We start from the raw sequence: 24,457 nt of genomic DNA on the forward strand, positions 1-24,457 counted from the left end.
ACACGGTGCTTACCGAGATAGCGCGTCCTCTACTCAGGATGGTCGCAGGCACCTTCTGGGGTCTTGCTTTCCGTCGCCATTCCGTGTTTAGAAGTAAGACATTTCCATTCGGGGATGTATTCTAATTTTCCTGGGCTACATTAAAAAATGTCCAAGCTGCCGGTGTCTGCTCAGATTCTGAGTTGTTTAACTGGCCATAAAGCTGTTTTAAACTAAAACTTATCTTTTCTGTTCTTGCTTATTTCCTGGTTAAATGCATGATTCCAATAAGCTCTGCCCTCGAGTTGGCAGGACCTTTTTACAACAGTTAAGTATCATTTCACGCTTTGCAAGGCGTGTTGGTGTTACACAGCAACAGCAAACAACAAGGAGACTGCTATGTTCCTCCGTAAAACGTCGTTGCGATGATATGAGGAGTCTTCCCCTGCAACTATCCTGAGTGGGCTACACATATGTGCCCCAGAAATGAACCATGATGCACCGATACCGTGGCATCAAACCTGCGGCTAAGCAGGAAGCTACCCCGGCCGCTCCCACCTCTGTAGAAAGCCTTTAATGCCTCATGTTCGCATCCAACCGTCCGTCCGTTACGCTTTTCAACTCGATAAGAAAAAAACATCTTTGTGCACGACGAGATTCGAACCACCATTCTTCCGTTCCGCAGCGGAGCGTGCTAACCACTACCGCTGCGTCCTGCCAACACGTATGTAGGACGCTGGAGAGTGCAGAATGCCGTCAAATCAGACGGATGCCTCCAAAACGCCCTTCAGTGTCTCCAGCATTTAAAATTCACATACAATTGTGCCCTTAATTAACATTTTAACCACACATCAGTGGCACAAGCAGCAACACCGCGCTAAAGGCTTTCGCCTCACCGCACTTTAGGTCGACAGTGTCCCACTCTTTTTTTTTTCTTCAAGTACTTTCGATTCAACGCCACACGAGCACTTCCAACTAGCACATGGGGTTTGGGCTATACCAAACAGCCAGGGAAATACTTCAAGTCCCCAAATTTCGATACTGCCACCGAGCCGCCCACACAGATCTACAGGCACGCATGCACTCACAAGGACATGCTATAAAAAAGCTACTGCAGAGAAAGAACAAATGTTTGCCCTACAATATCCTAATGAAACTAGTTACTCAGTCGAAACCTCAGCAGTCATGAAGGCATTGCGGAATCAGGGTGAATGAGCCGTATGTAAAAATACTGGAAGATATCGATACGGGTTTGCCCTCCATGAAGTCAGCTATAAAACTCCAATAAGGAGGAGTGTCAGGCAGGGAGACGTGATCTCGCCAATGCTATTCACCGCCTGTGTACAGGAGGTACTGAGAGGACTGGATTAGAAAGAGTTAGGGATAAGAGTTAATAATACCTTAGTAATCTGTGATTCGCTGAAGACATTGCCTTGCTAAGTCACTCAAGAGATGAACTGCAAAGCATGATCAGTGAGTTAGACAGGCAGAGTAAAATGGTGGGTATTAAAATTAACATGCAGAAAACCAAGGTAATGTTCAACAGTCTCTCAAGGGAACATTAGGTCACAATTGATAGCGAGGGGCTGGAAATGGTAAGGGAATAAGTCTACTTCCGAATCACGAGAGCGAAATAACAAGAACAAGAATGGTGTAGAGCGTATATGGCAGGTTTTCTCAGATCATGAGTGGCAGTATACCAATATCCCCCAAGAGAAAAGTATATAACAGCTGTATTTTACCGGTACTCACCTATGAGGTAGAAACGTAGAGGAAACAGCGAAAAGGGTTCAACTTATGTTCAGGACCACGCAGCGAGTCATAGAAAGAAAAATGATAGGTGCAACATTAAGGGACAGGACGACGGCACTGTGGGTGAGGGGACAAACGCAGGATAATGACGTACAAGTCGAGATCAGGAGGAAGAAATGGCCTTGGATAGGGCATGTAATGCGAAGGCAAGATAAGCGCTTGTCCGTAAGCTAGGGCAACATACTAGATTTCAGGGGAAGGGAAGCGTAGAAAGGGCGGCAGCAGGTTAGGTGGACGGATGAGATTAAGAAGTTTGCGGGGATAGGATGACTGCTGCTGGCGCAGGACAATGCTAATTGGAGAGATATGGGAGAGGCCTTTGCTCTGCAGTGGGCGTGGTCAGTCTGATGATGACCCAAATACTTGCAGCTTATATGTAGAAATTATTCCGTTGCTTGGGACAAGTCTAAAAAACTTGGCGGTGCAGCGCTCCCTTGATCGACTCGACAACATAACCTCACGCCTTTTTTTCCTCTATGACGGTGCGCCATGCACGTCATTTCCCGCGTAACTGCCCTTTCATGCAAGTGGTTCTAGTAATATTTTCTTCTCAGCCAAATTATACATAACCTGTATAACGTGTTTTGCATGCCGTTTAACATGTCGTGTAACATATATTTGTGCTCAAATCCCCCAGCTCTCTCTTTCAAACCATTTTGGCTACCCATCTCAAAGACGTATATCTTCCTAAAATTATCATGCAATTACGGAACTACACTGTAAAAAAAATGCTCCGCAGTACAGAGAAACCCGCTGGTAATGCGTTGCCGGAGGGTTTTCCGCAACATGAGGTACGGACTAAATGTCAGAAACAGAGACTCCGTATGACGACTGTCACATTCTTGGTAACGGAAAGTTACGGCATGCTATGCACGAGACCGAAATCGTTTTTTCACAACGAATGCTTATGTTTTGTTCTTATTGAAGTTTCCGCAATGTGTATGCATACGTCCTCCGTTCACTCGGAAGTCATTTCTTGTAGAGCGGAAATTATCTGTATTGTAATTATGTACTTTCTGTAGTACATGAACATGCGTCTTCGTATAGCTTCTGCCCGCAATGTTCACTGCAGATATAGCCGTCCAGGTGCCGAAGAAATAAGTATTATGTGCAAGGCTTTCCTTTACACATATCATGTAGTGCATACATACAAAGAATGCAGCTTAGAATGAAAGAGTGGTAAGTGTTTGGGTGAGTACAAGTACATACGTTTTATTTTCATGGCAAACTACACACATTGTACATCTGCACATTGCTGTCGGATTCATCTGAAAAGCATAAAAAAAATCCTCATTTAGTGGTCACACAACACCAAATATAAATTTCACAAATACATTTCAACCATCCGCTATTGAACAATCGGCTTTCGTAGAAGCTTTCAAAAGCCATTCACCGAGAACCAACCCGTTATAATTTATTGCCCAAAATTCATTTCTCATAACAGTAAACAGTAAAAACCACAGGTCCAGAAAGAAGCAGACAAAATGCGCTTTCCCGGGCGGCACTGTGCGCATAAAAGTCTTTACAGTTGCTTATCATTTTGTGCAAATAGAAAGTAGCTCAGGATGGGGGCCAGATGCAATTCAATGCAGGTGCCTTTCTGTACATAGTACTAAATGCACAACTTAGCGAGCAAGGAACATTGGTAACATCTGAAAAAGGTGGGAGACGCTTGCCGAATTTATTCTCCATCCAATTTGTTAAAGGCAAGACAAGACGAAGCGAAAGTCCCGCACTCAGTTTATATCCAGTTCCCGGGCATGCCCGTTGCGGCAGATTATGATGCTTTTTATTATGACACAAACTTGGAATACGGCCCCAGGAAGCACACTTCCCCAAAACCGCATGTTTTCACTCATAGCTTCCATTATCTCAGCATGTGCAAGAAAATGTACTATTATCTGATGTCAGTGAAAATGCAGTCACACGTACCGGAAGCAGCTCACTAAGGCATTCCAATATCTCTGCAGTGTGCCTCACAAGGAACGGATGCTCAAGTTTCAAAAAAGGGCTCTTGGCAGAAATTTAACCAAAGGCCGTTGCCATGTGAACCTTTTCAAAATGATGACCCAGAAAGACGAAGTGTCCTCACGTGTCTGATGCAAAAGAAGGATGAAGGCATGAGTCTTTCTGCTTTTTGAACAGCTGTGATAAGTTTTTTACTGGTACTGCTTGGTGCAGCTTCAGTCTCCTTCTTGACATTTTGTGAAATAATTATATATCTGCGAAAGATCTCGCTAACAAACATTTTGGCACTAATGGAGAAGCAAAAAGACCCATGTCCTAGGCCTTTTTTTGTGACACTAAAGGAAGGCTTGCCTTTTAGAGTCATTGATTACGAAGAGGTCCATGTGGCAACAAACTTTGAGAGAATTCCTTCAAGGGCTCTTTGTTCTCATGAGGTGCCCTGTAGATATATCACAACACCTCAGTGAGCTGTTACCAGCCCTGTGAGTTCACTGTCACTTGACATCAAGGGTATGTACTTTTCCTCGCCACATGCAGCAATGATGTATATGTCAAGAGAAAGCATAAAAGATTTCTAAGTGCAATTCCAGATTGCTTGCGGAGGAAAGCACAAGAGTGGCCATGCTCAGCTGTTACCTTTGCTTCTTGCTCGAGTTCTACAGTGAGTACTACGTAATGACAGGTGTCTGCATCAACTCATATTTAACACCCGTCCTGTGCGACCTCCATCTTGCACTACATGACAGGCAACTTTATAACACCCTTCATGCAAAGAGTGTCATCAGGGTCGGTGTGTTCTGTCAGTTTCCTGGTCCTGTGGTTTGTGCTGTGTTTTCTACTCTTAAATTATTTACTGCCTTCATTCTCCACTCCATGAAGCCTGAATGTGCTACACTGGGCTGCTCCACGCGTCGTGGAGCAGCCCAGTGGCCATTTTTTTTTCATATGTCGGAGGCACTCAGCTCGAAAGCCATGCTTACTATATTCAGCAGACAAGGGTACATGTGAGACACATCATTAATAACTAATTCTCACAGTGGTATCTGGTGAAAGAATATCTAAATACTACTCAATTTTTGCTTAAGTTTTCAGATACACTCTTAGATTAAAAACATAATTTGGCTACATTAGCAGAAGCACAGCACCAAGGTACTCACCAGTTACCTGAAGCACTGTACGCAAGTTCTCGTGCCATCATGAATACAGCACACTGTCAACGTCTTCATAATGCCATGTCACTCCAGCACTTCGGTACCAAAATTTTCCTTTAAAAAAAAGTAGTTTTGTTTATGTTAGACTGGTCATATTTAATTTTACTATATACTATGTACTTCTCATTTTACTGCCCCAGACTAAAAAATACCCATGATCACGCTTTGAATTATGTCATATGTGATCACCAAATTATGTGATCACCATTATGTGATCACCAATATGTTCTTAGAAATTCTGATTGAAATAAATCTGACAAAATATTATTTCAAAAAATGTGGCACAAGAAAGAAGGACGCTAGCTAGATAAACTGGACGAATGTTTTCAGTTGCATGCAGCCACCGGCACCATTGCACACAAAATGTACAATAAAGTGGGTTTTACCTTTCCGAATAGAATTTAATGCTGCAAACATTTAAGTAAAAAAATTTCAACCTTCCATTCCGCATAAAGGAAAGAAAATTCCTCTCGTTTTTTCACAAGCCTCTGCAAGTAAACAATTCAGTGAATCTACTCTACAAGTACTTGAATCTATCAGCACGAGACAGGGACGAGAAAAGAAACAAAACAGGCACTGACTCGCAACTGAAGTTTTGAAGTGAACAGAGAGTATACAGAAAAGCCACACGCCACAAACTACACAATTACACATAAGCTGCATCACAACATAAGTAAAAGATTGCCCTTAACATTCCTCTCATCTAGACAGTCCAACCCGCTGCATGTTAACGCTATGGGCAGCACACTCACACATTCGTCACCGAGTCATAAGATGTGTCTAGCCTCGATAATTTTCTGGTTAATCTGCTGTGAACGTAGTGCCAAAATGCGTGTTGCCGAAAGGAATGGCTAGCAGCCTTCACATCCCTTGTAATATGCAGATAAGTTACAACCCCTACCAATATCCAAATACCTCTCATGCTCCTGTAGTTTTACATTGATACACATTCCAGTTTCACCGACATAAACCCAACCACATGATAATGGTATGCAATGCATGCAATGGTTGCAAGGCACATATATGTTGCCACATTTCACTCGACACATGTGCTTTTTCCTAACGAAATTCACAAAATTATTAACAATTTTACAGATTGTAGACAACTTATTAGGGGCCGAACACACCATTTTTACGTCATACCTTCTGGCCACAGTTTTCAAATTTTGCAACAATCTATGTATGTACAGTAACACAGTCAGTCTTTTGGCATCTCACTGGCTGGCCCCAGCCTGATCATGCCAGTCCCTGCGAAGGGGTTTCAGCTTTTAACATGCTAAAGGGAAGAATGGCACAGCATCAAGAAACGAGGAAAGCAGGACAGCACACCCACGCACAAGTGCCAACCCTGGAGCAGATACAAAATCCAAGAGCACGTGCTTGACATTCAGCGTTGACAGTCAAGGAAACGAGGAAACACAGATTTGAACGCTAAAGATTGAACGAGCCCGATCCTTGGCTGCCAACGCTGAATGTCAAGCACACGCTCTTAGATTCTGCATCCACTCCAAGGATGGCACTTGTGCGTGGGTGTGCTCTCCTGTTGTCCTCGTTACTTGATGCTGCGCCATTCTTATCTTTAGCATGTCAGACCAACTTGCCCAATCTTATATGCTCAGCTTTAACAATTTATTGCACGCTTCTGCAATAGCATGGTTGGGAAATCATGCTTTCATTAGCCTTAAAATCTTCTCTTGGAAACCAGTTGTCACGCTGTAAAAGCATGGCTTCACCAATACCGAGCCTAGACTTGACGACGCAATGCTATTTTTCACTAGCTTAGAATCGTTCGACCAACAGTCAAGTAACTGCTTAACACTCCTGGGTGAATATTGCTAGCACACATGGCGTGTGCAGAACATCAAGGTAAGGTTCAGAAACCGCAGCTCTTTTTGTTGGGACATTTTCTCCAAGGTAAACTTAAGACAAAGGCCTTGCTCCTTAAACAAGTTCACAATATGTACAGGTCCCAGACTATCAACTTTGTAAAAGACCAGAAAATCATAGACGTAGCGAAAGATTTCCCCCAGCCCATGCAATTTCTTGGCAATCATTCCTTCCACCCTGCTTAAGAGAATATTGCTTAGCACAGGGGCAACCTTCGAATCGATACATTTAGCAGACTTTTGAACATATGCCGCACTGCCATACTCCACAAACATGCTCTTCACTTCAAATAAAAGGAGGCAAGCGCCAAAAAAGACTTATGTTACACACCCGTTCCTAAACACGAGCTCATCGTTGTGCTCCGATATACACATTCATAAGCTTTTCACAAGATCTTCATGCGGGATAGAATAAAATAGTTCTACATCGACACTAATCACAAGACAATCCGCTGGATTGTCATTCTTAAGATACTCAACCACACTGCAAATTGAGTACAAGAAATGGAACTTCAAGATGCGAAGTAGACAGATGCTTTTGCAAATAACCAGAGATAATTTTGCATGAATCCTTTTCTGAAATTCATCTGAAGAGCATGTTATTGAATAGCATTTATTTGAAGAGCATGTTTGTAGAGTAGCGCAGTGCGGTATGTGTTCTAAAGTCTCGAATATGTAGTGGCTCAAAGGTTGACCTTGTGCTAAGCAATATTTTCTTGAGTAGGGTGGATAGAATAATTGTCCAGAATGTGCATGGGCCGGGGGAAAAATGTTTTGCTATGTCGATGATTTTCTGGTCTTTTATAAAGGTTGTGATAGTTCGGGACCTGTACATCTTCTCAAGTTGTTTAAGGAGCAAGGCCTTTATCTCAGGTTTAACTTGGAGCAAATGTCGCAAGAAAAAGAGCTGTGGTTTCTGGACCTTACCTTGATGTTCAGCACACTTCATGTGTGCTGGCGAGTGTTAAGCTGCTACCTGGCTACATGTCGACCATTCCAAGCTAGTGAAAGATAGCATTGCACTTTCTAGCGCGGGCTCAGAATTGATGAAATTATGCTTTCACAGCATGACGACTTGTTTCCAAGAGCAGATTTTAAGGTTAACGAACGCAGGATTTCCAAACCTTGTTACTGCAAGAGAACATGATAAATTGTTAAAGAAGCTGAGACAGTTTTGCGGTGACCGGCACAATCAGGCTGGGGCCAGCCAGCGAGATGCCAAAAGACCAGTTGTGTTACCGTATGTACATAAATTGTCGCACAATTTGAAAAATGTGGCCAGAAGGTATGATGTAAAAGTGGCTTTCTCGGCCCCTAATACGTTGTCTAAAGCATGTAAAATTTTAATAATAATTCTGTGAATGTGGCTCGAGAAAAGTACACGTGTAGAGTGAAATGTATATGTACCTTGTAAAATGAATGTGGTATCAAATATTATTATCTTGTAGTCTGGTTTACGTAGGTGCAACTGGAAGGTGTATGAATGTAAGACTACAGGAACACAAGAGGGTAGGGGCTTGGCTAGGTGGTTGGGGTAACTCTGCTGTACACTGCACGGGATGTGAAGTCTGCTACCCTTTCCTTTTGGCTACACGCATTTTGGCAGTAAATTCAGAGAGATTAAATGGGAGATTATCGAGGCTAGACACATCTTATGACTCCGTGAAGAATGTGTGTTTTGTCTATCGTGTTAACACACAATGAGTTGGACTACCTCGATCAGGGAAATGTTGAGGGCGATTTTTGACTCATGTTGTCCTGTATGCTTATCTGTAACTACATGGTTTATGGTATTGCTTGGCTTTTTATATATTCCCTGTTCACGCCAACAAACTTTAGTCGCGAGCCAGCACCTGTCTTGTCTCCTTTCTCATCCCTGTCTTTCAGTGAACGCTGGTGGATTCACCGCAATGGCTCACCTATGCAGAAATCCAAGGCATGACATTTTCCTCTTCACACTCGTGGTTCAGCGCATAATATGGCAAAGGCTTTTCAATTCCAAGGAAAGTTCATGGCTCCATTGAACACTGCCTCCTGCTTACAAGACAGAGCAGCAATCATTGTAGATTCTACCTGTGACACAAAGAGCAAAGTTTTAGTTTGAGTGGACTAAACTAAGAAAGCAGCACAATATATCTATAGCCAAATAACTGAACTGAAAGAAATAGAGGGTAGTGTAATAGTGAACACACTGATATACTGCAAGTGAGATATATGCATAATATATTGCAATATCCAAAACTGCTACCATTGCCTTAGCCGACTACTTCATAAATAACAATAAATTCAGTATCACAAAAATACTGATAACGTACTATTAGTGTTAATAGTAGCAGTGCAGGTTCCATGAACAAAAAAGGGCCCAGTGCTGACTGTCGTTCCCACAGCAGCCTTGTGACCAATGGCCGATGTAAAGGAAAGAGGAGGAATGACTGAAAAGAGAAAGAGCCAGGGGGAAGGAAAATAGGTATAGAAGGGCTTGGGATATCATAAGCAAATAAGGTTGTTTAGACAGTGAGCACAAAATAAACATTACCACACAAGTAAATACATACAAGACCAAACATATATATCATTGTGCAGAGTGGCAAACTTGATGCCATTTAGCCCAAAATATGTTTTCAATAAAGTGATTATAATTATTAATAGAACAACTGACCGAGTGAAACCATAACAGGTATGAACAAGGAAGTTGTTAATATTCTGGCAGAAATTAAAAGAAGAAAATGGATCTGGCCAGGGCATACAATGCAGAGAATGAATCACCAATGGTATCTTAGGGCAACAGAATGAATGATGGATTTTAATGGCACAAGGGCATCTGTGGCCAAAGAGTGCCTTAGCACAAGTTAATTTCGTCTACTCAAGGTGAAATCAGAGACCCATTTCCCAAGCATTTCATTCCAGATAAGCTGAGCACCACGCCAGGAAACAGCTTGTGCATTGTATCGCAACAAAATGAATTTCACCCTAAGGAAAATATAGCAGGAGATAGCTGATTATAAGCTCACTAGATAAGATTAGGTGATTTCTGATAGTGTGGCATGTAGCTGGTGCAAGACACAGATAATTAAACTGGAAAAGGCCATTGTCCTGAGGTGAATGTAGACTAAGCAATGAGGATAATGAAATTCGCTACACTAGAGCTGTTAAGAATCAGCTCAAGTTCCATGCTTCAAGATGATGCAAGTTTGCTCAGTGAAAAAAAAATCATAAGTTCACCCAAGAATTGGTATCTTGGCGGTATCAGGCTGCAGGTGCAGATGAATTAATCCTGCCTCAGAGAAGAGCTACATAGAGCACAAAACATTTTAGGCCAGTCCTACACTGACAGCTGTTAATAACTATTTTAAAACCGTTTTTCATTGCACAAACAATAATACCGAGTTTGTGTTGGTCATGTGATTATGTTACTGAGGCTCTCCTAAAAATTCTAGCCAGAGCTAAAATACAAGCTGTCTCAACTAAGTTTTTATATCAACAATGAGAACATAAACACATGCAGATTATTCAAGTAGAAGTTTTATTCTTCATGACGTGCCCTACAAATTTTAAATTATACTGAAAAATAATAGAGTGGAGTGCTTGTGCCAAAAATACTAAACCTCAACAACAAAGAGAACACAAGATAAAGGCAACAACATATTGCCCAAAATTTAAATGTTTGACAGAACAAATATGAAAAGAAAACCTCTCCACAACTGGAACAAAACAGCGTGATACCGAGCACACATTTGAAAATTGTTTCATCCAAATCCCCAGTCTGGTGCTCCAGCACTCTTCAGCCAGCATGTCATGAAATGTACCATAGTTCTGGTAGCTGTAAAGAGTATACAGCTGATCCGGCATTTTGATATGTGAACAGTAACCCTCAATGACCACCAGGCTGAATACTTTCAAGAGGCTGTTCTAGTAACAAGACTGCAGTGAAACACTTAGCAAGTTATGCTGGCGTAATAATGCAAACCGTTAATCTGAGAGTTCGCTACCACGCAACTCTGTAGTAACTCCTAAAGTGTTGCAATCGAATGAAAAAAAGGACTGCCTATTATATAAACAAAAGTCAAGAGGCTGCAATGCAAGGCCACGACAGAAGTGCTGCAATACAGCAATAGCGATACAATGTACACTTTAAGCAACACAATGAGACATGATCTTTTACCCTTAATTATCAGAACTTAAATATCTGTTTTCCTTGCTCTCTTGCAAAATTAGGTTTAGATCGTGAAAGCGCTCAAAAAGACAAGGATACAGAAAGAGATTTCCACACAGTGCGCTTACTTCCAGTGTCTTTTTGAGCACATCCACTATCTAAACATGGTAACCCAACTAGTCTAAACGCTGTCGTTATTCCAAAATTAAGCCTTTCACAAAGTGGGAGCCCCTTTCCCCATACAAGGTGCACCATAACTAATCCAACACTTTTTTCATGATATGTTTTCTCTGAGAATAAACACTGTTTGAAGATTTTGCAATAGTACTTGTCTTTTCGATTCTACAAATGTATCATGCAACTGTTCAATGAAATGACCATCTGCCTATCTTGATCATTGCTCAAAATCAGGGTATAATGCACCATGAAGGGCAGGCTCTGCTTGATTTTTATGTTTTCCTAACGAATCATGTACGTGCAACCCTTCTGCTGGCTTGTATGCAGCAGGTTTGTCTAGCTAGGCGAACTGTGGTTTTGCTATAAAGATGAAATGGTACTTTGGAAGTGAATGGTTTTCTAAAATGCATTTAACATACATACCGGGGCTTTAACAGCACCTGGTGTAAGCAACATCAGTGGGGGGACTGCAGGAGTGGCCTAGTGGTCCGAGCATCTGCCTCGCAAGCAGGAGGTGCGGAGTTCGATCCCCAGTGCCGCCGGGTAACCAGCGGTGATACAATGGGTCGTTTCAATGGCCAGTTTAAACTTGAAATAACCATGCTGGAATATATACAAAAATGATTTGTGTGCTCTCTCTTACATGACATAGTTAATATCATAGTGTTGGTAGTACACAAAATGCATGTGTGGAACATATACATGCACTGTTTTTGTTCACATCTTACCTGCTATGTGCTGTTATGGCATGTGCTGGGAAAGCAACAGATAGTGAGCAATGTTATGTTGCAGCCTTTCTTCTGGTGGAATTTGAATCATGTGAGGTGCAGCTGAACGAAATTGTTTCATACATAAGTGTATTTTATGTAACACAACAAAAAGTGCACAGCCCCATCATGAGTTGTGGTTTAAACTAACAGCGAGCTTTTTACTACTCTATTTACCATATGATGCAAGTCAGTGATGCTGGAGGCACAAAACTAAATGCTGTGAGGTAACAAGAGCTAATATGGACAATCATGCCTTTAAGAGATATTGTCAATATATATTTTCCTGAATGAACTAAAGTTATCCTTAGAAGCATTCAGAGGAAGATAATTTTGCTAAATGCCTTTTGCCAGAATAGGCCTTTTATGAACCAGTTGCAAATGAAAAGAATAACTTTAAGACCATGCTATGCATGCTCTAATGCCAAAGTAGTTGCATACAAGCAGTATACTATGCCCCTAGTTTTATGGTGGGCCTGTACTGCACAATTTTCATGCAAGGTAGTGGAAAGTATGTGCCATGAAACAGACCTCTGCTTGCTGAAACTGGCAAATAAGTACTGGGTTTTTAAGGCAGGAAAGAAGTTACATAGTTCCTTCTGCAGGTTTTGAACTTCAGGTTAGTTATTTGAAAAATATCAATCCCTGAACTGCAATGATTGAAGTTTTTAGCAAATAACATTTCCATTGTAAGAGTGGAAACGCTCTTTTATTTGAGGGACGACTTTTCAAAAGCCTGCGTTTCATGGTGGCTGTCAAGTAGCCCTGATAAAGCGAAACCAGTCACGACACAAAACCAAGCCCCCGTAGCACATTTTCAACTATACCCTCATGATATAGCTTTAAAGTAAGTGTTAAGCAATACAAATACAAATCCCTTGATTTCCTTCATGATTTATCACTGGTGTATACATACAAAGATAACCGTACAAGATGTGGAGTGCATGGTACAGAGAGAGTAGGCAGATGGTTTCTTGACACTCAAAAAGTGAACAAGGGAAGGAAAAATCTCAGGGTGCTTGCCGTTTCGACAAGACAACTTGTTTTCGTCTGGGGTCAACATATACAGAGGAAACTTAGAATCAAGTACAGGGTTGTCCACTCTTAGTGCGAACACGCGAGCACATGGCTGTGCTCCTTGGGCCACTGTGTCTGACATTGCCACACATCGAAGTGTAACATGACACGAAGCACCACATCCAGGTGCATCTCCTCTTGCGCCATTTTGCAGCGATGAGTGGCTGCGCCGCAACACAGTGGACCTCTAAAGAGTGCGGCCATGCGCTCACATGTTTGCACTAAATGTGGCCAACTCTGTACATTCCGGAATTGGCATAATTATTTGAAAAGGCCTTGCACATGGTCAGAGGTTTCCCAACCCATAATTTCCCCCTCCTTTCCTGCTTTCTTTAATTTATCGTTATATTTTAACCTTACGCCCTGCACCTCCTGACATCACTTCTCGGAACCTTGGCTGCCATACTCCTCCCCCTCCCCCTTCTTTTTGCCTTTTCTCCGAACCTGCCCTCATTTTCTCTTTTTCCTTCAAATTATTTTGCCCCCCCCCCCCTGGTATTTTATTCTGCCATGCTGCTTAATTCCTTTATCCTAGTTTTTCAGGAAAAGGCAGCCAGCCATACCAAGCCACCTGTTGCGGCTGGACATAAAGCCATTCAAGCCCACTATCCACACTCCATACCCCGAGATTCGTTTCTACTGAATTGGGCTTTTTTGTTTTCACAGTTTTGCAGGTCAACCGGTTAATCTTCTTTAGCAGCTATCATGCCTGGTCAAGGTTCACGCTCCCCATCGTAACGCCCTTCCCATATCGCACCCTCGTCCCACACAACAGGCCTTTCGCCTCGAAGTGAAAACCTTATTTAAACCCCACCAATGATGAACACTTTGCCAGACAAAGACAAGTCCTCTTGTCGAAACGTCGGCAAGCACCCTGAGGCTTTTCCCTTCCTTATTCAGTTTGTGAGATACCAGGGACAGGTGTTCAAGCAGCCATACCACACTAATACCCCTGTCACACGGGCACCGCAAAGGCCTTTGAGAATCATATCCAAAGGCGTAAGGAGTGCAGCTACCCGGTACAAATGTTGCGCCTTTGTCGCTAAGGGCCTTGGAGGCGAAGGCGCTCAACCGAGACCTTCGGAGCCCGAAGACGCGGCATTCGAGAAGCTGTGATCGCAGTACCATCCAAAGTCAAAAAGTAAAAGCAATAAAAAAAATACATAAGCTAATAATGTTTGAAAACATTTTTTTCAAATACGAAAGGTGTGTCTGGCTTTGGTTTTTGTACGGGTGTTTATGTTTTATGTTCAAATTTCAAGACAGTGAAAGTGTTGCGGCCACACCGAGCGCCCATGGTGGCCAAGGCAATACACGTACAAAACCTGCTCCTGCTGATGAGAGTAGCTGTTGCAGTACTTTTAAGGAAGCAATCAGAATAAAAAAATTGTCAAAGCTCAACGAATGAACAGAATACACCACTTTAATTTTAGAACACTCACTTCAGCCACCTCGAGTATAGCAGCGGGTGCTAAGCCTGAACGACTTTCACCTTTGGGCCGCACCGTGTAGCTGCATCGCTGCTCATTTAAGCTTTCGCTCCTTTGGTGAAAAATGGTGCCTTTGCTGGAAAGGCTTTCGAGGAATGCCATATGACAGGGGTATAAAGCACATTTTTTACTGACAAGAAAGACTCAGTGCCTTTAGTTCTGACAACATTCTGAATCATGCTTTGGTGGCTTAGCATATCAAAATACTGGACATGACAAAATCAGCTAATTAGTGAGGGCTATTATTTGCTATAGGTAAAATTATAACATTCTCCTAAAATAATGAAAAGAAACCACCAGCACAGACATCAATGTACAATTTGGCTGTAACATACTGACATGACAATATAGTTACACGTAAATTCCCTTTTCGCACTTCAAAACTGCATGCATTATTTCTAGAAAGTGCGAGAACAGAACCTCATACATAGTGCCAAAGAAAAGAGTGCATAATAGTATCACTTATGAGGTGTTTATCGGCAACTGCAATGATCAAGGCTATGTTAATGGCAATCCAGAGTTATTATGTGTCTTACGAGCGCATGCACTTGGGGAGGTGATAGCAGCTGTGGACGCAGCTGTCCATCGCAGTTTTCAGTCTGTCAAGATAACACATGGGGTAAGGTACTCCTTGTTTTGCTGCCGAAGGCAAAACCGTCAGTGAGTGGAGTTGCCTTGCTATTCACTGTCAATATCTACTGCTCAAAGTAAAGGAAACTAGGGCACAAAACATACAGCATTTCATATTATGTTTTGGCCAAATGCAGTGAGAATGAAACAGACTAGAGACTTGTCTTATGACGTTTGCACTCTTTACTTTGCACCAGAGGAAAATAAATTTATGTACAGTTGACCTACTGCTTGCCACAGTCCTAGAAGAAATGAATCCAGGTCTCAGAAATTCTACCGAGAGAATACTGATGCTGCATGTGCATTTCTCTGAACTGTTCTGAAATATGCAGAAGTTACCAATTTTTTTACTACCTGATTACATACTGTAATCTTTGCAAGGAATATGAGGTTAACGGACTGGGAAAAAATGTCAGGAATGGTACCTTTGGTACTGGGCACTTGGACAAACAAATGACCCACTGGGCGTCCCCAGGAGCTCTGCTACCAGGCACCCCTAGCAACAGTAGTCAATTTTCCAGATCCAAAGGAGCCATGCGAATGATTGCCGAAAAGTCAAGTTTAAGGACAGCAGATGCATGAACACAAAACAGTTTTCCAACTTTGTTTCAGTGTGATAAATGGTTTCAAATCTCTAGACTATATCTGGTAGTACACAAATTATCAGAACACCATCTCCCGCTCAGAATCATCTCAAAACACATTCGACACGCAGTACCAACATGGACAGTTCGTGCTTAATTGAATCCAAAAGTTTACGCTGATCGACCAATATTACTCTAAATAGAGACAGAAAGCGCATGCACGTTGTACTGATGTTATCGTGAACATAACATGCGACGAGACGCAGTGTTACAATACAAACAAAAAACCGCTTTCAAAATTTGAGAACAAAAGGCTCACCTTCTCACAAGTTCGCCAAACCGGAGACGTTGCCGAGTGGCTGCCGCCAAAGTCACTCGCAATGCACAGAAACAATAAAAATGCAGTGCCACTGACTTTCCTTGAGCAATTCCAGTCGATGGAACTTCCAACTGTTCGCACCGACTACCTCTGCAAGCATGTCAAAAAGTTAGCGGCGCCGCCACGCCATTTGCAATTTACGGAGCTACACGGGAAATTCATAGCGCCATTCGCGTATTCGCGCTCAAGCTCACGTCGCTGATGTCGCAAAGGCGCACAACGGCAAAAACATATAAGATGTATTTAATTTTGCGGTAGCTTTTTTAGCTGACAACCTGAATTGTTTGATATATTGTTTTTTCTTTTCGTTGCATGAACGTTATTACCACCAGCGGCAGCGCAGCTTGGCCATGGCTAGCCATGGCGAAGTCGAAGCGCTAGCCGAGCCCGCAGTCGGAAACATGTGTGCAGTTAGCGCAGTGTGGAGTTGAATGAACAGGCGCTATGGAATGGGTTTTTGTTCTTCCGTGTTCGCTGCGTGCGTCCTGCGCGTTGCGTGTCTTTAGTATGTGTGTGTGTGTATGTGTGTGGCCGGAACGCTGCATTGGAGTGTACATACAACAGCTCGCTGTCCCGTGCGGCATCGGTGCGTAGTAAAACGATCATGCAGAATGTGCGTTACAATGCCAGTGGCCCTGCACGAAAGAGGAGACTTGAAGCCGACGGAAAAGCTGCTCTCCCTCGTGGGACTGCAAGAATCTGGCGAGTAACAGTCGACGCGCGTTTCGGTGGATGATTCCGTTTACCACGCCAAAAAATTCAGCACTGGCCAACAGCAATGATGAACTGCTGCTGCATCACCTGTGTGATGTTTCTGACAAGCTTGTTGGATGTGAACGTGGCCATGAATGGTATTCGCCGAGCAGTGGCCCTCAGGGCGTGGCACCAGTGGATACCTGAAGACGATTACTGTTTGCCCGCGCCCTGGCGCCTCGCATTCAACCGAATGCTTTGGCGTTAATTATTTATATCTGAATTTCACACGTAGTTGGACTCGCAAATATTACAGCGTACAAACGTACCGTCGGAAGAGCACCCTTTTTCATTTTTTTTTGGGAGGGGGTGGGGGAATTACCGTCTGCTCAAATTTAATGTCACTAATATTTTGAGCTTATTTTCTAAACAGGTGCCGTGGTGGCACTGTAAGCAATGCATTTTCTGGGCAGAAGTTTATTTTATGTTGTGTTGGCACAAGGTTAATGATTGTCATTGTACTGTGGTGCCATGTTCAAACAAAACACATAATTGTACACTCTCTTTGAAGAATTTCTAATGAGGTAATAAATTACTGAGCAGCGAGTATGCACTGTGGTAAATGCGACGAACGTTACTGAATTACTTCACACTTGTCATGTTCTGTTGTCGTTAGTGATTACGTATGCCTTGGTGTCTGCTGCTTTCCAGTGTAGGGGTCGAGAGGCATGTCGAGCTCCACTTAGCAGCTTTTTTTCCTTCCACTCTCTACTGGCCAATGTGGTAAAATAAACTCAACATAATGCGTGATTGCTCAGACCTAGATTAGACTACCATTTCACTTATTTACTCTAAGGGCCAATTGGCATCGAAGAGAGGAGAGCGACTAACATAAATACATGTGTAGGCAGATTAATTAAAATGATTATACACAGCAGATTTGAAGGCATTGGATGCAGTGGTGGACATGACGAAGGCAGAGAAGATGTGACAGCTGGAAACGTAGAAAAGTGGAGATCTGCGTGAGTTTGTACGCGACTTAAGGTGAACGCTAGCAAAAAATTAAGAAGGCGCAGAAGACAGGCCAGAGTTAAAACTGTAGTTTAACAGAGGAAAGCACCTCCCAGCAAGCCAAAATGTGCACATGCAAGCAGTTATGTGAACACAGAACATAGAAAATGAAACTCCTTTTTGGACAGAAGGAAAGCTAAGGCACATTGCTTATTGTGATGTTGCTTAAAAAGTTGGTGTCTAGTTGAGCCCTTCATATCTGGTCCTTCCACACCCAGTAACTAAAATGCCATCAAAAAGGAGCATCTCCAATCACTCTAAATTACATGGGAGGTACACATCGCCAGATGTCAGAGGCTTGGCGTCTCATCTTGCAGACTAGCTAGTTTGGCAGATTTAAACTTTACCGCATGTAAGAGGCATGCGGCAGCCTTGAAGGGGAGTATTTCATAAGTGTTACAGCATATTGTACATGTTGGCATGCTTCATTATTTACATCACAGTAATATGCTAGCACAGGCTGGAAAGTTTGTAAGTGAACAGAAAAAAACAATATTCATGCCATATCTTAGCCACGTTCTTAGTATTGTATAAAAAGTGCAAATAAGAAATTCCTCATTTTTTTGTCAGCTTTTTCTTTCTGTGCATTGATTTTTTGCAAGTTAGCAAGGTTCTACAGTCTTGTGTGCCTATCGGCTGGCCCCTTGTTTGTCAAAGGTACCGAGTACACAATGGGTCGTGTCAGTGCAAGCTAAGTAAACGATGAATAGAAAATTCGTGCTTTCAGAGTATTTCCAGAAAAAACTGCTATTATTTCCTACTCAGGATGGGGGAACAGCATCGATGGTGCACATCCTCCTTGTCACTGCAGCAATTATGGCTGCTCGCTGCTTTTTGGTGGCGTTTCATTTATCTGCAGGAAGAGCAGGCATGAATGGGCGGCAATAGTTACCTACTAAATTAAACATTGCATTGAGCAATATGTTGTTGTGTCGGTGCTTTTGTTATCTATGAAGGAGTTGGTGTTTTTGATTAATGGTTGTGTAGCAAAGATGTAACTGCTACATTGCACTGCATTCACAGATTTGTTTGCCCATGCTTTTGGTTTACTCAGTTGTTTATTTCCTTACCAAATGGCAGATGGAAATTCGGCTTTCAACTTGTGCACTTTCATCATGTTTGCAATGTACTTTCAGCTGGTGTTCAGTTTCACTTTGGAGAAGTTGTCCAACCATTGTCTGTGTCTAAATGTTTTCTAACAGTTGACCTCATTACGCAGCATTTTTCACAGAAAGCAAATGTTGCAGTAACATTTTTATTAAATGTTACTCTATCATGTGGCTAGCAATGTAGCGAAAAATATTTTCATCAAGTCAGCTTTTAACATCATAGCAAATTAAGGCCTTTGTTATTTAACGTTGCTCACAATTTGTACCAATCACTCAACCTTGAAGCAACGTAATGCGTTATCACCCTTCCTCGGCTCTTCATTGTGTTAATCACATTAGACATGCTCACGGTCGTTCGCCATGCTAGTTTGCGGACATTGTTGGCTAAGAGTAAACCAGACAAATAAAAAATCGGACGTCATGTGTTGCCTATAGTCCGCGGGCCAGCAGTTCATCGTGTAAAAGTGGCGTCACATCATAAGCATCTTCTGTTTTTGCTGCCTTTAAGCAAGTTATTAGTGCGGTTGGTGCAACACATAGTCGATGGGGTCAATTGTCCTGTCGTGTTAAGTTTTGATCCCTTAAATTGAATTTTTAGTATTTTTCCCTGCAACGACTACAGAGGAACATGGACATTTCCTTCAATACTGGACTGAATATACGGTCATTCCCTACGTTTCATTGAAAGCAGAAGTGGTTCGTTATTTAAAACGTACATAGTCTACGTTATAGGTACGGAATTTTTTTACAGTGTACTAAAGGGCGATCACGCCCGTTTCGTCACTTCCTTTGACATCCCGTACGCAGGCTATGGCTTGCGTAACTTCCCGTCTACCTCTTCAACGAAAGAAAGTACAAGGGATGACATGCTTTTCCTACTGCACGTACTCAAGTCGTTTGGGCGAGACATTGCTGACGTTCATTCTGATCCGCACTAGGCGGCGCACGCTAAGGCTTGGCTGCTCCGCAATTATCGTTCAGCGGGGCAATTATGACGCCCATGAAACTCCGGTGGTTCCGAGGGACGAAGATAAGAGTTATCCTGCGCTTTGCATAGAAGGCTGTACAAAGAGCGAGAGCCAAAAGACGTTCCATCCGGTTGCACAGGATGAGACGCACAGCGTAGCATCGCGCCGGAAAACGAAACATACCGGCAGGCTTCTTGCGGCGCTTCCAATGGAGCCGAGCAGTTTTCACGTACGAGGCTCGTAATCTGTCATTGCTGCGCGAGCAAAAATAGGCCGCAACCCCGAAAACGCGGCGCTGCTGACAGGCGCGCGCGATCTTGCTCCCCAAATGCGGACACATAGCAAAAGCGAGAGGCAGAGGGCGAATGAAAAATTTGGCCCTTCAGCAAATTGATTATTGAAAGAGACACACACGCACACATTAAAGAGGAAGGAAAAGATTAATGGCAGCTTGAGACCTAAACAGAGAGAGATCTCGGGAAAAGGAAACTGCTTTAAGGCTCTGGAGGGATACTCAAAGGAAACGCGCCGGCAGCTTTGATTTTCCAGCTGGTAATGACGGGATTCTGTCTAGCCTTTCTTTCGTCTGCGCTGCAACATGAGCTTACCGCCAGCCAAGCGTGCGCCTGATACCGAGGCATTTTTTAGAAGCTGAGGCAAGGTATCAGTTGCTAGAGGAATATTTTCCAAACGATTTGCATGACTCACGCACGTATATATTGTACCAAGTACAGTGTGCCGTAGAACCAAGCACACTGTTTGCCCCTAGTCTTACATTTTGAGGGCAGAAACCTACCCTTTTAACAGACATCATGCGCACTTAACTGGCTCATGTGGCCTTTCTGCACGAACACTTGTAAATGTTTTAATGCGAAAGCATTATTGGGTCATTGGCAACGACACCCGTCGTCGGCATCGACCAGCGTCAGTGGTCCCAAAAAATCCCAGATGGAGTCACTGTGGTATCAAAGAAAAACAAAATTTCCTCCGGCGGTGCAGGGAACTGAACCCGCAACAAAACCGTGTTGTTTTTGGCGAACGAAGGCGAACATTTAGTAAAACTTGGTGCTGGGCTAGTGGGTTAAACATTTCTTTGAAACATGCCAGCGCTAAAAAAGACGAACACACGGCGAGAGAGCGACGACACGACAGAGATGAGCGCTCATCCTGTCGTCGTTCTTCTTCTTCACCTCAGTAAATATGGCACATACCCACGCGGGGGGATTGGCCAAGGTACAGTGGAAGGTCGTCGTTCTCTCGCCTTGTGTTCGTCTGTAAGCAAATGAGTAGTTGAGTCATTATATTGTCACGGTGTTGGTGACAAGAGAGGACCTGTTAGAAGGCAGGGCTCGGCAGCACGTCCTTCAGTTGGCGAGACGGCGAACTTCAACGTCTTTCAAAAAGAGAGCACCACGAGCGTCGTCTTCTTTCCGAGCGCCACGAACGCCACCTGGCATTCCTCCCCTCTTAAAAAAAAAACACGCGCAGAAGAGCGCGCGAACACAAGCACACACACAAGCACACACAAGCACAATTAATCACACAAGAGAGGCACGAAGATTCTGGGTGGGTCCCCGTGCCAAATACGGCTTCAGGCGCAAAACATGGACGATCTCTGGACGGGGCTTTCGACGGGTTCTCTGCTGGGAAAGTTCAGCGTCCGGTTCTACCTCGTAATTAACGTCGCTGACGCGCCGCAAGACTTTGTAGGGACCGAAATAGCGGCAAATGAGTTTTTCGGACAAGCCGCGTCGTCGAACAGGTATCCATACCCAAACCTGGTCGCCGGGATGGTAGGAGACTTGTCTGTGCCGGAGGTTGTATCGCCGCGAGTCTTTGTCTTGTTGCTGGGTGATGTGAATACGGGCTAGCTGACGAGCCTGCTCGGCTTCGTGGGTAAACTCCTCAGCGTCAGCAGAAAGATGGTCATCGGTTGCGCAAGGGAGCATTGCGTCGAGCATCGTCTGAACCTCCCTGCCGTAGAGGAGGCGGAACGGTGTGAAACGGGTCGTCTCTTGAACTGCTGTGTTGTAGGCGAATGTCACGTACGGTATGATCGTATCCCAATTCCTGTGTTGTACATCGACGTACATCGCCAGCATGTCCGCCATAGTCTTATTAAGCCGCTCTGTCAGCCCATTTGCCTGCGGGTGGTAAGCAGTAGTTTTCCGGTGGGTCGTCCCGCTTAGCTGAAAAATTTCGGCCACCATCTGGGAAGTAAATGAGGTTCCTCGGTCGGTAATGACGTAGGTCGGGGCGCCGTGCCGAAGTACGATCTGATGCACGAAGAAATCCGCAACCTCGGACGCTGTGCCACGGGGTAAGGCTTTGGCCTCGGCGTATCGAGTGAGGTAGTCTGTGGCAATGATGATGTACCGGTTGCCACCCGAGGACAAAGGGAACGGACCGAGAAGGTCCATGCCGACCTGATCGAATGGGGCGCGTGGTGGTGCAATAGGTTGGAGGAGTCCCGGAGGCTTGGCGGTCGGGGCCTTACGGCGCTGACATTGCCGACAGCTCTGCACATAGCGTTTGACAACAGTGGCGAGTTTGGGCCAGTAGAACAGCTGGCGGATTCTGGAAAGCGTGCGAGAGTATCCTAAATGGCCAGAGGTTGGTTCGTCATGGCACGCAGAAAGTATTTCCTCCTGAAGTGTTGTCGGTACGACGAGGAGATACGCGCGCGAACTGGAACCAGGGTTCTTCTTATAGAGCACGCCTCGTTGCAGGGAAAACGACGACAGGTGTCGAGAAAAACATTTAGGAACGGTGGCTGGCTGGCCTTCCAAATAATCGATGAGGGGTCGTAGCACTGGATCGGCGCGTTGTTGGGTTGAGAAATCAGAAGAATTGATAGCCCCAAGGAAACTGATGTCGTCGTCCGTGTCGGGGGTTGCGAGTTCGACAGGCGCACGAGAGAGGGTGTCGGCGTCTTCATGCTTATGTCCGGACTTATAAAGAATGGTGAGGTCAAACTCCTGCAGGCGAAGGCTCCATCGCGCCAGGCGTCCAGACGGGTCACGCAGGTTGGTCAACCAACACAAGGAGTGGTGGTCAGTGACCACTTTGAAAGGGCGTCCATAAAGATAGGGGCGAAATTTCGCAGCAGCCCAAATAATGGCGAGGCATTCTTTTTCTGTCGTCGAATAGTTCATCTCTGCGCGTGACAGAGCGCGGCTTGCATAAGCGATGACTCGTTCAACGCCATCCTGGCGTTGCACGAGAACCGCGCCGAGGCCGATGTTGCTGGCGTCGGTGTGTATCTCAGTGTCACCTCGCTCATCAAAATGGGCAAGAACGGGCGGCGTTTGAAGTCGCAGGCGGAGCTCGGCGAAAGCCATTTCTTGCTCGTGGGACCAAACAAAAGGTGTGGTGTCACGGGTGAGGCGAGTCAGCGGTTCTGCGAGGTCAGCGAAATTTTCGATAAAACGCCGATAGTAACTGCAGAGCCCTAGGAAGCGCCGAACAGCTTTCTTGTCACGTGGCAGTGGAAATTCCGCAACCGCGGCCAGCTTGTCGGGGTCGGGCTTCACGCCGGCGGCGCTGACGACATGGCCGAGAAATTTCAGCTCCTGGTAACCGAAGTGGCATTTTTGGGGCTTCAATGTCAGGTTAGCTGAACGAAGGGCTTCGAGGACCGTCCGCAGGCGATCAAGGTGTTGACTAAATGAGTCGGCGAAAACCACCACGTCGTCGAGATAGACTAGGCAACACTGCCATTTAAGACCAGAAAGGACAGTGTCCATCATCCGCTGAAATGTGGCAGGCGCAGAACAAAGACCGAAAGGTAGAACTTTAAATTCATAGAGGCCGTCGGGAGTGACAAAGGCCGTCTTCTCACGATCCCGCTCATCGACCTCAATTTGCCAGTAGCCACTTTTTAGGTCGATGGACGAAAAATAACGAGCGCGCCGAAGGCGGTCGAGAGAGTCGTCAATACGTGGCAATGGGTAAACGTCCTTCTTCGTGACTGCATTCAGCTTCCGGTAATCGACGCAGAAACGGAGGGTGCCGTCTTTCTTTTTAACGAGGACGACCGGCGAGGACCATGGGCTGTTGGAAGGCTGAATAACGTCATCTTCGAGCATCTCCTTAACTTGGGACTTAATGACTTCGCGCTCTGTAGACGATACCCGATAGGGGTGTTGACGGATCGGGTGTACGTCATCGTACGTCACGATGTGGTGCTTGGCTATGGTAGTTTGACGCACTTTCGACGAGGAGGCGAAACACTGTCTGAATTCGAGCAATAGTGCACACAGCTGCTCCCGTTGGCTGGTAGACAGCGCGGAGTTGACATCGAGGCTCTCGAGGGGAAAAGGAGGCTGCACTGGTTCTGAGGAGAAGCACTCGGAAACATCGGAGATGCGTTCGATAAAGGCTACGGAAGTGCCGCGAAAAAGATGCCGATGCTCGTGCGAAAAATTGGTAGCAAGTACCTGTGACTGGCCACTGTGAAGATGGATCAGACTGCGGGCCACGCACACGCCTTGCGTCAACAGT

At 44.4% G+C, this 24,457-nt stretch overlaps 1 long non-coding RNA gene across 1 annotated transcript; it reads right to left on the minus strand.

Annotated features, from left to right (window-relative positions):
* Positions 1-2,974: 2,974 nt before the first annotated feature.
* LOC144131605 (uncharacterized) lies at positions 2,975-16,512 on the minus strand. Its single transcript, XR_013314704.1, has 8 exons — positions 16,054-16,512; positions 15,576-15,646; positions 11,915-12,016; positions 11,610-11,789; positions 9,172-9,288; positions 8,776-8,929; positions 4,917-5,024; positions 2,975-3,059 (listed from the first exon to the last, which is right to left on the minus strand). It is a non-coding gene; the product is annotated as an uncharacterized LOC144131605 (long non-coding RNA).
* Positions 16,513-24,457: the final 7,945 nt, after the last annotated feature.

The sequence above is a fragment of the Amblyomma americanum genome, chromosome 1 (genome assembly GCF_052857255.1).
Source record: "Amblyomma americanum isolate KBUSLIRL-KWMA chromosome 1, ASM5285725v1, whole genome shotgun sequence".
Lineage (NCBI taxonomy): Eukaryota > Metazoa > Arthropoda > Arachnida > Ixodida > Ixodidae > Amblyomma > Amblyomma americanum.